Source organism: Protopterus annectens, chromosome 8.part0 (assembly GCF_019279795.1).
Source record: "Protopterus annectens isolate FY-2018-M chromosome 8.part0, PAN1.0, whole genome shotgun sequence".
NCBI classification, from domain to species: Eukaryota; Metazoa; Chordata; order Ceratodontiformes; family Protopteridae; genus Protopterus; species Protopterus annectens.
In genome coordinates, this window is record NC_056741.1 from 1820278686 (window position 1) to 1820294128 (window position 15443).

Genomic DNA, 15443 nt, shown 5'->3' on the forward strand with positions numbered 1-15443 from the left:
CACTATGGCTATGGCCAGAGTCAACAGGCTCTAAAGTTGCAGTAGCCACACTTCCTGATCAATGGCCTTGCCATCCACCTGTTCAATATCTGAGGGCTCACTGGAATGGGTAGGCATAGGCCTACTGTCTGTCTCCCTAGGAATTGTAGGGGATGGTCATAAGTCAATCACAGTGTCATATTCAATCTCTGCACCCCCTGATTGTGGCTTAGTTTGGCCACCATCATCATCAAAGTCTGCTGATACACTGACATCAGGTGGCAGAGGGCCCGCAATTTCACTGTCATGACCACTTGTGATAAAAAACAAGAAAGACAGGGCAGATGTAATACCTACATTACTGTAGTCCAATATATGCTGACAAACTAACAATGGTGACATGATTACAGACAGTGTAGCAATACACACAATAGGCATGACATCAACAGCATACACTAAAATATTTTTTCAATTGCTCAGCAGTACTGACATAAAAACTGCTTAGCCTACCATCTGCAGATGACAGTCTCCACTGCAATCCAGATGGGCCAGGAAGAAGTTAAGCAAGCGGTAAGGACAATGTCATCACAATTAAAAGTAACACAGGTGGTAATGTCCATTAAGTATACTTTCAACAAGAACATGGCTGTCAACTCAAACTTAAACTCTTGACTGTAGCAATCTTTAACCTTCCTTCAAAAATACATGTGATACAGAAGTAACATATTGCTTTCAATTGTTTTACTATACAACAGCATTCAGCTGTGGAGATACCAAAGCCTACCTGCAAAGTCCTCCTGGGATGTGCCTGCTGTAACTGACACTGCTGCTCCTACATGCAGGACATACTGTATTGCACTCTCCAGTGAGCTGTTTGGATCTGATATTGACCAGGAACTCTTCTTTGAGTGTTAGTGGTAGTTTCCCCTAGCAGGCCCTCCCCGGTACCCATCTGGTCATGGCCCACTGCAGCTGATCTCTCCTGTGCAGATGTGATCATGGCAGTAACCCTGTGGCACATCTGCTTGTATGTTCTGCTGGGGCTACCCACACCATTCAGATCAGCAACTATCTGTTGCCAAATTTGCATCCTATGTGCCATATCTCCCCATCCCTTTTCTAGCAGAAAAGCACCGTATTACTTAAAGGCATCCACTATGACTTGGTTCTCAGTATCAGTGAAAAGAGGTCTCAGAAGATTGATATGCCTTGGTGACATACTCCTAGGTGTCCTAAAAGACAACAGAAGGATAATGCACATAAGTATCATATAAGTACTAAATAATTGATTCCAGATAAAACAGAAAATGAAGCCACTCAGTATTACCCCCTGTAGAAACATACAGCCGTCTACAGATGTAAAATAAGAACAACAGACAAGATACAAAAGAAGGAGATTAACAAGCAATATAGTTTTGTCTGTGCCATAACAGTAACTCACCTTTGCTCCCCTCACACAAAACAATGGTGTATCCTTGTTTGTGTCATAACAATAATCCACCTTTGCTCCCCCCCAAAAGTCAAGTCAAGTAAAAATCAAGTAAAACTTTGTTGTCATTCAGACCATAAAACAAAAAAAGTCTACAGTTGAATGAAATTTTGCTCTCCAAGCTCAAGTACAACATAAACAAACATATACACAGAAAAATCCACAAGACAAAATGCTTATAACAATAACAGAGTCCAGACATCCGAAGGCATACAAGCTTCCTCAACCAAGCTAGATTGCGATACTGTGACTACAGCCATCCTCACTTCCACCAGCCCATCTTCAATGCCAGTAAGAAATCAATTCCCAGACTGGTCCCCTCTGCCATTCAGTGCAGCTACCACCACACAAAGGCCTGAATGGCCATAGTCAGATTAACAATCACCTCTCAACTTCACCATCCACACCTCCACCAGCTTATATCCAGCACATCAATATCCCAAAAAACAGACCAGTCCATCTGACCCCAACAAAATTCAAAGTCCAGATCCAACATAACGATCCTGAAACAAAATCAAAGAATGCGGGTCTACTTTATTTAAACAAAAACACGTTACATCGAACACCACTCCATTGACACATATATACCGAACTGCAAAATAATCGAATGCATAAAATTGCGAAACTCAAAATACCGAATTGTCATACGTGGCCAACCCCACCGCCCAAAACATACGACCCACCCAAACAAAATAAATAAACCACAGACATACACCAACCAAAACCCTACTTCTAACCCTACACTAAACCCCACATACACCACTATCTATGCACTACCCTTAACCCCTCCCTAACCCTAAGGTCTGTAACCACCACACACTTACCCTACAGAGCTATAACCAAATAAAATAAATAAACCACATGCATACACTAACCAAACCCCTACCTCAAACACTACACTAAATGTTAAATACATTACCCATCTTACATTATCTATCTATGCACTTACCTTAACCCGCACCCTAATCCTAACCCTAATGTCCGTAACTATCGCACATTTACCTTACGGATCTGTAGCTCAGAAGGGCCAACCTAAACACTTCGATATTTTGAATTTCACAGTTTTGTGTGTCCGCTGGATTCGCGGTTCACTAATTACGTGTCGATGAACTCGCATTTGATGTAATGCGGTTTCAATAGAATAAAGTAGACCCAAGAAAGCAATCTGACCTCCGGTTTTCCTCCTTCCACGCCCATTGCAGCTCTCCTCCTGAAGCTCAAGTTACCATGACCAAGCTGCAAGCAAGGCACTCCCAATTCCGATTTCTCTGCCATCCGCACTCAGCACTCGGTGCAACTCTCCTCTGGAGGCCTGAAACTACTGTGACCAGCCAACAATCTGAAAAAACAAAGCAAATCAATGCAAAACAAGGCAATCCAAGCAGACTGACCCATACACAGCAACCGCTGAGATCTACAAAATGTTAGATGTAAGGTAGATAATGTAAGTAAACAGTACACAGGTCACAGGTTGTGTTCCTTAACATCCAACCTGCCCTTCATTTGTTGGCAACTGCATATGATATTATTTCCACTTAATATCCTCACACATTTTAAGGCCAATGATATAGAATGGCTTACACACTGCATGTATCAGATTACTGCTCAGATAAATGAAGAATGGCCAACAAATACACAAATGTAAGACAGAGCTGTATATTTGCAAGCGATAATCGTGGCAGGTTGTGTGATCACTAGGTGCATTACATACAAAACTAATAAATGTACAAATAACACTTGTATGTTTTGATATCACTGTAGCTACTGTTGCAGTTGGTTGTGTGCAGACTGAGTTCAGCTCATTGCTGCAGAGCTGTTTGCATGGCAAAGAGTGATAAGACATCGGTCATGTGTTCTAAAGGTGCATTGGACTGTGAATTCAAATCCAGACCTCTGTAGAAATATCTCATGTGTTTTAATATTTTCTAGTGTGTATGTCATTACTTTTCCTTATTTCAACTACCTCTTTTTTGTCCAGTGCTTGCTCAATGTGCCACTTAGAACAAACATAGGAACCAGAGAAAATGAATGTCAGGTTTGGCTATACTCATCTCATTTGTGCAAAGTGTGCCAGTATGCAAACTGGATAACCGGCCCACCCAGGAAACAGACAGAACCCAGATAGCCAAAAATAGAACCTGGATGCTTTCAAATAATACTATTGGGCATCATGTAAATCCACTAAGAGATGTGCGGTGGTCAACAGCAAGACCTTAAGAATGATTAGTAAAATAGGGAATGGCATGTAATTGTTCTGTAGCAGCAGGTGTAAGTGTAGGTCTGGAGTACAGATGATCCTGGGTTTTAGTACAGGGTGTGTAACCTTTAGTTTACTTTTCTGACATTGCAGTTTATAGCAATGAACTAAAGTATAGGCAAGCATTTTCTTGACCTTCTTTGGGCAACAGGGGTAAGTGTAAGACTGCTATACATATGGTCCTGGGTTCAAACATAGCATATTCCATACACTTTTACTGTTGTTCCAATTATAGTCACTCTCACTTATAACTCTTGACATAGTGGAGCTGATATAAATTCTATGTATGAGGGCTGAGCCACTAGTATTATGTCAGTTATTTATGTGGCCATGTATTTATTATCTCATTTATTATCAAATATATGACTGGGGGTATACTGTGTACTATATTCCTGTAAGTATATTTCTGTTGGATGGACAGTCATGGCCTTCACATTTGCTTAACACATCCAATAACCTTGAAATTGCGGCTGCAATGATGTAATGCCTCACTGCTTGCCACTGTTGTGCTCTGCTTGCCATTAAACAAACATAGTATTCAAGGGTATACATTGCCAAGCACTGTGTTTGCATGATGGTAAGAGGAGAGCAACAGTTTCAAACAGTATGTGCTCTGCCAATAAATGTGATAACTGGAATTGGAGGGGAAAGTATCAGTCTCCATTGCTACAGATCCGTGGCAGATATGGCAACCATTTGTGGGGAAGGTATCAGATTTATGGCACAAAGATGGGGTGTCCAGGAGTAGAAGATATTTTTGGACTCCTATCTAAGAACCACAGTGCAAGGGTTCTGCAGGAGGACTGTTCTGGTTGGAAGCTTGGGATAGCTTAGCCCGGGCTGTAAACAGTGCCACCAGTATCTTGTGCACTGTTGACCAATGTAGGCATCATTAAAATGACCTACTGAGGAGGAAGAGGGATACCTTCGGATAAGGAAATTTAGAACTGCAGACACCCCCACAGCTGTGCAAGTATCAACTACGGTGAGTACTTATAAGACTTAAAAGCTGAATATAGCAAAGACTGGTATTCATAATGGTATTCTGTTCTGTTCTGTTTTTTCCACAGCTGCCTGTGATCATGAACCCATAGTATAGATTAGTGAGGATGAGGAAATCTTGTGGTATGTATGTAGCAGAAGAGTAGTATTATTGTAGCATTAAAACTTAAAGATAGCCTTTTTTGGATTTTACAGAGTTGCATCAGATTGGGCATGAATATCTCAATTGTAAAAGCAAGTATGCATGCATTAGTCTATAGCACAAACCAAGAGTACATTAATAGACCTAAGTTAGAGGTTGTGGGTTCAAATACCACACTGCTAAGTTGATCAGCTATTTTCATCTCAAGTAATTGATTGTCAATACATATTAATGTTTTAGAAGTTAAGCAAAACACCAAGCATCTGTGCATCATTGGTCTCAAATGTAACCTGTGTGCAATGTATTTATGTGAAGTCTTAACAAACATGTTTATTGTAAAAAGGATAATAGATCTGTTTATATGGATCTAAATGGGTAAATGTGGAGCTTTTCTTTTAGGGCCTCTGCTGAAAATGGGATATGTAACCCACTTGGACTATCCCAGTTAACAAATGTCAAATAAATAAATAACAAGTAATAAACTTCCCAGCTATACAATACTGTTCATTCTTCAATAATATTTAAATTTAATAAAAATAATCGACCACACTGACTGAACAGTAAAGGAAGCCACCAGAATTAGTGATCACCACAGTTCATTATCACTTTAGTCTCAAAGAGACATCATCAAAATAAATTAACCATACAAATGTTGCTACTTATATATCAAATCATTAATTGAGTCAATAATCCAATTAAAAAAATATTGCACTATTTAAAGATACAAGTAAACAAAATCCTACTAAACTACATAAATATATTATTTTAATACCTTCAACCTTCTATTCTTTAAAAAGCATTTAATGTTAACAGAATCATTCATACTGTGGTTGTTTGTCAGCCCCTAGCCTTAGCTGCCACATAGTTTCTTTTTGTTCAACAAGGTCCTTAAAAGAGCCATCCCTGATATTCTCAATTACATGTTCCAAAACAGAAATTAGGTATATAATTGTAACACCCAGCATATAGTTTACATTGCTGTTTGCCTCCTTTTGTAATTAGTTTTATATAGGTATGACAACAAGGAGTTTGAGCAAAAGAATTAAGGAACATTATTATTGTATTAAAACCAAAAATATTAATAATGCATTATTTAAACATTCTTTAAAATGTATGTATTATAAAAAGTTTCTGTTTTCTGTTTTGGAACATTCCATTGAGACTATCAGGGCTGGCTTTTTTAAGGGCCTTGATGTAAAAAAAGAAACTATGTGGCAGCTAAGGATAGGGGCTGACAAACAACCCGGTATGAATGATTCAGTTAATATTAAATGCTTTTTAAAGAATAGAAGGTTGAAGGTTTTAAAATAATACATTTATGTAGTTTAGTAGGTTTTTGTTTACTTGTTTTTTTAAATAGTGCAATATTTTTTAATTGGATTATTGACTCAATTAATGATTTGATAAATAAGTAGCAACATTTGTATGGTTAATTTATTCTGATGAAGTCACTTTGAGACGAAAGTGATAATAAACTGTGGGGTTCGCTAATTCTGGTGGCTTCCTTTACTGTTCAGCCAGTGTGATGGATTAATTTTACTGGTTTGTGTTTTGCTGCTCCATCCTTTGAGACTGTTGCTTTTACTAATATTTAAATTTAAATTAAAACTTCTATAACAGTGGCACAAATGCCCTCCTGTGAACTCTAATTTGTATAATTGGAATACTCATATGTGCAATATACGCACAAGTCACACTTGCTGCAATCTGTGGTATAGTGTGATGTGCATCTGTTAAGGAAGTGGTAGTCGTAAATGTAAAAGTTAAGACAATAAAGTCAAATAATTGCCTTGAATTGAAGGCACTAATCTGATCTCTTTTATTTCTCTCACTCCAACCATTATCTCTCTTTTTTATTCTATTTTTATTGTAGTTCCCATTATTTATAATAAAATATTTTTGCGTCATTATTTTTTATTTTATTTTACTTTCTTTTATGAATATTTTTTTATTTTATTTTTTATGTTATTTTATTGTAAAATTACTTTTATTTTATTTTATTTGTATTTTATTTTTTTATTTTATTATTATTTTTTTTTTAATTTTATTATATGTCATCACAATGTGTCCATGTCATCCATGTGTTCCACATCAATAAATGCTTCACAGCACTGCAGGGTAGGCCTGTCCCACAGGATCCACCTGCCCCCTTCCACTGGCTCAAGTGCCATTGCCCAGCAGGTCTGGGAGCCAACCTGGAAGCACTGCCTCTGCTGCCCCTGCACTACCTGACCCCTCAGGTGGTACTACCCAGAAGGTTGGTCCAGTGGTTCCCTCTGGGGGACCAAAAGCAGAGGTGGTGATTTTATCACCCACACCAAGTTGCCAGGGATGGAGCATAGGGTTGTGCACCACACTTTTGGTGCACAACCTACACCAGTTGGAGAGGCTGCTCTGCCTCCTTTTACATAGTACCAGGAGGAGGAGAGGGAGACATCAAGAACCCCAGTCAGCAGCAGAGTTAGATGACAGTGATGGCAATCCAGTGGATGAGGACTTGATTCTCTGTCACCCAGCTTGACAACCATGTGTTCAGGATGTCTCCACCCTCACACCAATCATGGTGTCCACCAACATTTTGTGTCCATCACTGTCACTTGTTTGTTTTGTCTGTCTGCAATTGCTTCCTCACTTACCCAAATTATCTGACTCAGACATTCCTACAGGCCTTCCCCAACACCCCCCCCCAAAAAAAAAATATCAAAAAACTGTCCCATACATAGCTCTCCATTTTGCAGACATCTTTTTGACACACATGATTCAGTCCAATTGACTTTACAACATGATTGTGTTGTGGTTACACCTCTCTCTGGAGGTGACAGACCAAATTCAGTTAATATTTTCTACATATGTTCACTTTACACTGTTAAAGAAATGCATAGCTATGGTTCTTTCCTATCTTCCTCCTGCACATTCCTGTCCAGTTTTCCTTTTGTTCTTCCCCCTGCTTGCTTTTCATTTCACCACTGTTCTATCTACCCATTTTACCACGTTAAGCCGTTATTTGAAAGAAGGTGTGCATTGTGCACCAAAGTGCAGCAATGGGGAATGGTAGCAATGTATTTACATCTATTTAAAAGTATTAGATACAGTGGCAATGTATTTAAAATTATTAGATAGACATGCATTCGAACCCTGTACCATTGGCCCTAACAAGGAAGGTATCAATACATTAACACGTGCTGCCTTAGAGTCAGTTTAGCAGCAGATGCATTTCATTGATGCAATACTAACTGTCAGACTTTAACAATGCATCTCCCATTTGCACACTACTTACCTGTGTGCAAACATATGTATCACACATGCGTATGCACTTTGGTGACCACTGTGCAAACCTGCTGCTCACCACGCTATGGAAATGCACATATTATGCTGTATTACTGCTGTTTACTGTTAATTACCTGTGTATGACATGAAGTTACATGTGTAAACATTACAAACTGAGAGCCCTATCTAACAATATGTCACATATTTGCAACACATCTATCTGTTGCCAACCCCCCCAAGCACTGGAACTCTGGTGTCTCAGTACGTTTCCCACACACATATATCAACCACACTACAAAATGTAATATCAAATGTTGCATGCTGTACAATGCACATCAATCTGGTAACGTGTAGAACAAAAACTATTGATCCATGTGCCTAAAAATACTTATCTGCAAAGCTAGGGAAAGAATCGGCATGGACCATATCCACAGGGACACAGGTGACTTTCAAAACACTTGACCCTACCCATTTTGTTTTGTCAAGGGTAGATCTTGTGTATTGAATCTTGTGGACTTCTTGGATACTGACCCCACAGATCTGGATGATGGATATCAGGACATACTGCCTATGTTAACTTATGCAAGACCTTTGACACTATCCCCCATTCATGTGTTATAGTTAATTATCTCCCATGTGGGAATTAAGCTATACACTAGTACTGGGATATGCAACTGGCTCACCTACATAAAGTTGAGGACTGCTCCTCCACCAGTAGCTAATTACCATTATAATACCACAAGGATCTGTGCTGGGCCCTCAACTGTTTGGAAACTACTTACCAGAAATGCAGGCAATGGTAGATGGCCTGTGGTTTACCAAGTTTGCAGATGACTGATAACTGAACACACTAATATAGAGTCCCGCAATGATGGTAGCATATTACAGAAGGGGCTGCCACACACAAATAATTGGTTCCAAACTGATGGACTGAAGCTTAAAGCATACAGTGTCTCATTGTCCCCTTTGGCAATGAAGCACCCCTGCTAATTATTATATACATAGCACCCCTCTAATCTCAAACATAATGTTGTGAGATTTGGGAACACGTCAACAGCAATCTACACTTTCTTCACTATGTATCCATAGTGGTGGCAAATACATTCTGCACTGCACACATTAAATACACACACACACACACACACACATATATATATATATATATATATATATATATATATATATATATATATATTATTTTTTTTTAGCATTTGTTTACTGAGAAAGTAAGACTGGGACATAGCCTATTTTCAGTGGAGTCTTGGGAGAGATGCTCTTGCATGTCTTTGGACTATGGGAGGAAACTCATGTGAATGCAAGTAGGACATAGAGACTCACACACAAAAGACACCACAGCCAAGAATTGAGCAGAAGAACCTCTTGCTGTGAGGTGACAATGCTTACCACTCTGCCACTGCACCATCTGTGCATACATCATACATATGGACATCACATCCAAAGCCAGGATGGTGATACCTCTGCTTTACTCTACTTTTATCTGATCACTAATTGAGTACAATGCTCCCTTCTGTCTGTACCTCACCAGACACATGCAGAAATTGAAGTAAATATAGGATTGTGCCTGAGAGACTGCAGAACCTCCAAACATGACATACATGGAAAGACTGAAAGACCTGTCAGTGTACTCACTATCACACAGCTGCATGGAGGTAATCTATGCCTGTCCAACCCAGCAGTCTCAAACCCTGCCTTACTGTAAATTCTGGACATCTTCAAATCAAATGGGACAAGAATAACTTGAACCAGGGTTCTCAGCCTAGCCTGTGACATAAACAGAACATGCTGCAGAGACAGATATATCAACCAGTAACTCACAGTCCTCTGATAGGCTTCCACTGCATGTCAGTCAGTGCTCCTCAATGACCCTGTTCAAGCTCAATCTTGACTACAGGTTTGGTGATTGTAAAGTCACCTCTCGGTTAACACCTATGTCCCTCATGGACAGAGTCAGTTGGTGCTTCTCACAAAATCACTCTGCTAACAATATGCTCAACTATGGATTTTTACACAGCTAGGCTTCTAAGCACCATAGGGCCATTAGGCTAGTACTCTCGTAAAAGGTTTCTCATCCAGGAAAAAAGAGGTCATTGTTCCCCTCTACTCTTCACTCATTAGACCAGTTATAGAATACAATGCCCCTTTTGGTATGTACCTCACAAGACATCTACAACAACTGTAAAGGCCACAGAAATACCTCACAAAGAGGATTACTGGCCTCAAACAGATGCCCTATGCAGACCGTCTCAAAAAACTGCAGCTTTACTCCGTTGCATATCGCCTACTCAGAGGCGATCTCTGCCTAACACACAAAGCTATGTCAAACCCAGAGCTTTTAGACATGCTCCACTTAAAGAAATCCCAGTCCCTATGAGCTACATGGTCTAGGGACCTAAACCTTGTCACCACAATAAACAGAACATGCTGGAGGGATAGATTCCTGTCCCAGAGACTTCCCAAACTCTGGAACAAACTACCTATCTATATCAAACAAAGCTCCTCATTAGCGCTCTTCAAGAAAAATCTTGATGATTGGATGGGAGATAGGAAATTCACCCCGGGGATTACTTCTGTGGCTCTGCTTGACAGTGGCACAGAAAAATAATTTTCGTGGGTGTTGAAAGCCAGGGTACCTTTGGCTAGGCTTATATAGGCCCTAGGGCCAATAGCCTAGTACCTACCTATGAACCTATGAACCTATGAACATATGCAGGTCTCCCAACATTTTGTCTCCAACATGATCTGATGATGTCATCTACTGCAAGTTCACTTGCAGTCTTGTAAAGGTCAGACTTGTGCCATGATGATTGCATAGAGTACTGTGCTCTGTAGCCTCTGTAATTATATAGGTAGTAGTTATGTTCTCACTGCAGTCAACTAAGTGTGTGTGTGTGTGTGTGTGTGTGTGTGTGTGTGTGTGTGTGTGTGTGTGTGTGTGTGTCTAGACAGAAGAGCAGAAATGTGTATCCAACAGTTGCTACTCCAATGGCATGGCATAACAGTATTTTGATACTTGCAAATAACTAAACATTCATTTAATGCAGCCCACCCAGCATCCTCTCTCTCACATGGCCTGCTGATGTCATCTACTATACGTTCACCTGCAGTCATGTAAACATCAGACTTGTGCCATGGAGCTTGCATAAAGTACTGGGATCTGTAGTTTGTGTACTTAGACAAGAAGGGGTTCTATTCTCACTGCAGTCAAGTGTGTGTGTGTCTGTGTGTGTGTGTGTGTGTGTGTGTGTGTGTGTGTGTGTGTGTGTGTGTGTGTGTGTGTCTAGACAGAAGAGCAGAAATGTGTATCCAACAGTTGCTACTCCAATGGCATGGCATAACAGTATTTTCATACTTGCAAATGCCTACACATTCATTTAAGGAACCCACCCAGCATCCTCTCCCCCACATGGCCTGCTGATGTCATCTACTCTACGTTCACCTGCAGTCATGTAAACATCAGACTTGTGCCATGGAGCTTGTATAAAGTACTGGGATCTGTAGTTTGTGTACTTAGACAAGAAGGGGTTCTATTCTCACTGCAGTCAAGTGTGTATATGTGTGTGTGTGTGTGTGTGTGTGTGTGTGTGTGTGTGTGTGTGTGTGTGTGTGAGTGTGTGTGTCTAGACAGAAGAGCAGAAATGTGTATCCAACAGTTGCTACTCCAATGGCATGGCATAACAGTATTTTGATACTTGCAAATGCCTACACATTCATTTAATGCAGGCCACCCAGCATCCTCTCTCCCACATGGCCTGCTGATGTCATCTACTATACGTTCACCTGCAGTCATATAAACATCAGACTTGTGCCATGGAGCTTGCATAAAGTACTGGGATCTGTAGTTTGTGTACTTAGACAAGAAGGGGTTTTATTCTCACTGCAGTCAAGTGTGTGTGTGTGTGTGTGTGTGTGTGTGTGTGTGTGTGTGTGTGTGTGTGTGTGTGTGTGTGTGAGTGTGTGTCTAGACAGAAGAGCAGAAATGTGTATCCAACAGTTGCTACTCCAATGGCATGGCATAACAGTATTTTGATACTTGCAAATGCCTACACATTCATTTAATGCAGCCCACCCAGCATCCTCTCTCCCACATGGCCTGCTGATGTCATCTACTCTACGTTCACCTGCAGTCATGTAAACATCAGACTTGTGCCATAGAGCTTGCATAAAGTACTGGTATCTGTAGTTTGTGTACTTAGACAAGAAGGGGTTCTATTCTCACTGCAGTCAAGTGTGTGTGTGTGTGTGTGTGTGTGTGTGTGTGTGTGTGTGTGTGTGTGTGTGTGTGTGTGTGTGTGTGTGTGTGTGAGCTGTTGCTTAACATTACAGAGAGCATTTTACATCAGCATGTGAGACACTGTTATAGTCTCCTCAACAGACACTGCTGATGTTATCAGCTATAAAGTGTTGTCTGAGACACTCCAAGTCAGACTTGAGCTTCGGCGCTTGCATAAAGCACTGTGTTCTGCAGTCTGTGTACTTTGATAAGTAGGGTTGTAGTCTCATTGCAGTCAAGTGTGTGAACACTGCTATATTCTCCACAGCACACACTGCTGATGTCATCATCTATAAAGTGTTGTCTGAGAGACTCCAAGTCAGGCTTGAGCTGTTGCACTTGTGTAATGTACTTAGTTCTGTAGTCTGTGTACTTATATAGGTAGGGGTTTTGTTCTCACTGCAGTCAACTGTGTTTGTATGCATGTGGGCTGTTGCTTGACATTACTGAAAGCATTTTACACCAGCATGTGGGAAACTTATATTATCCTCAACAGACACTGCTGATGTCATTAGCTACATCAGATTTTTGGATATGCAGTTCTTACACCAGGGCAGGGTTAGAGACTTGCCTGGAGCCCAGGCAGAAGTCACCTCATCCTACACAATAAAGATTACAGTGACATGGCTTTTAATCTATCACATACATCATGGCATGGTTTGTAGGCCCTGTGTTATCTTGCTGAGAAAGCCCTGTGGTCTCTCCAACTGCTACATGTATCTGGTAAGGTGCATGAAAAAGAGAGCATTATACTCGATTAGTGTTGTGATGAAGTTTGAGTACAATACTGTCATACAATCCTAAGATCTCAATATTATGGTGTGAGTTATGATGTGCACAACATAGGCTTTCAATACCAGTGTGGACAATTGGTGATCAAAGTTCAGAGTGCTATCCACCTGTGTTCCCAATGCTTGCATCACTGGGTTTCTGTATAGCAGGACTCTTGTCAGTGCTGTTGTCAGTGCTGTAATTAACATGGATTTCCACTTTTCAGGCAGACAACATTACAAACACACATTTCTGCATTTATTTGTAGATTGTGTGCCTTCGTCACCCATCAGTTGTGTATATTAGCTCCTCCAGTACTATGTTATCACCACTGGTGGACTCATTGATTGCACACAATATGCAAGAATCAGCAAATGTGTTAAGCCAAGGGCCATATACTTTAGCCTGAACTGTCGAGAAATAGAGTTCAAACAGTGAAGGGCCAAGCAGATATCCACAGCTCTACTGGTACAGGTTGATTCATCAACTTTCACATGATGTGTTCTATCAGTGAGCCAATTGGCTGCCCATCAACTGATTTAAGGGTTAATCCCCAGTTTGGATTTTTTCAATTATACCTACATGTCGAATTGTGTCAAAACCTTAAGCCAGATCACGATATGCAGTATGCACTGTCTTACCTACATCTAGGCCTATCACAGAAAATCAATGGACTGTGACTCAGCACATGCACCTTCCCGATATGGATGAATACACAGTTCAACACACCCTCCATACAGCCTATGTTCCTATACAAGGATGTACATCAGCATGCATCTACCTGAGTTGGGGGGACAGCACCTGATGCATGCATGTATAGTGACATCCTGACTCTCCTCAACTATAAGGAAGACCAACATTTCATCATGGACCTCTTCTACATGTACACTAGTAATATTTCAGGTGTGTACAACAGAGTTGTTAATGCTACATCAAGTCTGTTACATCTGACAGATGTCCTTGAAGAGGTAATTTGGGGCATGCATAATGACAACTGTATTATCTTGTAGAACTTGAGCAGGTCAAGGCATCTGACACAAATCTACACTGAGGTATTCAATCAACTATGTCAAATGTGGCCATAGACAGCTATATCGCCAACTGGGTGTACCAGTATATGACATACGTGGCATCTCCCTATGTTGAAATGTGTGACATGACCTATATCTGAGGTCCAGTGATCAGGTCAGTACATCAGGGGAGTCTGCTAGGCCCTTTCCTGCCCACTAGCTAAGTGATGGACATCATAGATGACATACATGTACTGTGCCCAAATAGCTGCATGAAGGAATACAGATTGTGGGCAATCATTGACTCCAACTGTGATATTAGTATAAAACAGACAGTATCAATACATACCAAAAACTGCTGCCACACCCATGACAACAACTACATTGACAAGAAACATGGAGGGATTTGTTGAAACAAACACACCACTCAAGTATAATGTGGTCATCACACCCTATAATCAGACCAATAGGTATGTAACCCATGTCCTGGGGTAGATTGTAAGTGGTACATCTACCAGCTTGTGGTCACAGTGCTGAATACTCCCTTGAATGCAACACAAATACTAGGTTTGTGAAGGACATGCACATCAGAGGCCATAATACCTTCATGGTTCCCAGCTTTCATCACACCAATAACTGTGTACAATGCATCCATCCTCATGAACCTCCCTACACATCTTCCAGTGATGTGTAACTGAAGTGTACCACATTTGTCACAGTGCACTATCACACAGCTTAATGGCTATACCTAGGTATTCTTTCTGCGGAATATACATGACTGTCTGATGGTGCAGAACACCAAACAAGTTATTACATTAGATGTATGTGTGCTACCTGCATTGCTTATCACAGTATATACATAGGTGTTTGACAACATTAATAGTATGTGTATCATTCATGATAGTGTGGATTATACCATATATGTATATGCCTTGTACACAAGGCAAGTACCCTGTTTTGCCCATACTGTCACATGCAGTTATGTGTCCCTCCTAACACCTCCTGCAGATATTACACTGCTAGGACAGTGTGTATTGTTACTCTCAAAGAGTGTGAATGAATCATAATGGTTGTTCAAGTGTGTGTGCAGGCTCATCTCTTATCATTCCACATCACATATCTTATTTCAAAGGCATGGGACTAGTGGTGGTATTATTCTGATATTGTTCATGATTGTGATTGGTTCTTGAAATGTTTTCTATGATCCTTTACCTGTTGCCACCTTGCTGGAGATC